The sequence below is a fragment of the Colobus angolensis genome, unplaced genomic scaffold, assembly GCF_000951035.1.
Source record: "Colobus angolensis palliatus isolate OR3802 unplaced genomic scaffold, Cang.pa_1.0 Scaffold50, whole genome shotgun sequence".
Classification (NCBI taxonomy): Eukaryota; Metazoa; Chordata; class Mammalia; order Primates; family Cercopithecidae; genus Colobus; species Colobus angolensis.
In genome coordinates this window covers 3,256,826-3,258,038 of record NW_012118488.1, presented here as the reverse complement: position 1 = coordinate 3,258,038, position 1,213 = coordinate 3,256,826, and positions in this window count along the sequence as shown.

Here is a 1,213-nt window from a genome sequence, read left to right as displayed (position 1 = left end):
TAGCTGGGATTATAGGCGCACACCATTACAGCCAGTTAATTTTTGTATTTTTAGTAGAGACAAGGTTTCACCATGTTGGCCAGGCTGGTCTTGAACTCCCGACCTCGAGATCCGCCCACCTTGGCCTCCCAAAGTGCTGGAATTATAGGCATGAGCCACCGCATCTGGCTGGCTTTTAGGAGTTTCTACAGCTTTTTCATAAAGGTGGTTTGTAGATAGCACCCACAAGCTTTGGCACTCCCACCACCTGGCTGAAGGCAGAAAAACTTGAAACCACCAGTGGCCACAGGAAGTCATCTGCCTACCCTCCCTAACCCCATCAGTGAATTAGGAAACCAGGTTGAAACTGCTGTTAATTGCCTCAAAAGGTTAGGATTGGAATCAGTTGCCTCCAGGGCACTTGTGTGACCTTGAAAAAGTCCTTTTATCTCTGAGTCTCAATTTCTTTATAAAATGGGGATGGATAGGCTGGGCATGGTGGCTCACACCTGTAATCCCAGCATTTTGGAAGGCCGAGGTGGGTGGATCACCTGAGGCTGGGAGTTTGAGACCACCTTGACCAACATGGAGAAACCCTGTCTCTACTAAAAATACAAAATTAACCGGGTATGGTGGCACATGTCTGTAATCCCAGCTACCGGGAGGCTGAGGCAGAAGAATCATTTGAACCCGGGAGGCAGAGGTCATGGTGAGCTGGAGATTGCGCCATTGCACTCCAGCCTGGGCAACAAGAGTGAAACTCCGTCTCAAAAAAGAAAAAAAAAAGTGGGGATGGACAGGGCTGGGCATGGTGGCTCACACCTGTAATCCCAACATCCCAACACTTTGGGAGGCCGAGGAGAGTTGATCACCTGAGGTCAGGAGTTCGAGACCAGCCTGGCAAACACGGTAAAACCCCGTCTCTACTAAAAACACAAAAATTAGCTGGGCATGGGGGCAGGTACCCATAATCCCAGCTGCTTGGGAGGCTGAGGCAGGAGAATCGCTTGAACCCAGGAGGCAGAGGTTGCAGTGAGCCAAGATCACACCACTGCACTCCAGCCTGGGTGACAGAGTGAGACTGTTTCTCAAAAATAAATAAAATAAAATAAAATGGAATAACACTGGAACAATCTGTTATTGTGAAGAAAAAGTGAAGGAGCACAAATGGAGTACTAACCTGGAGCTAAATACAGCAGGGGACTTGTTTTATTCAACATCTTTTTTTTTTTTT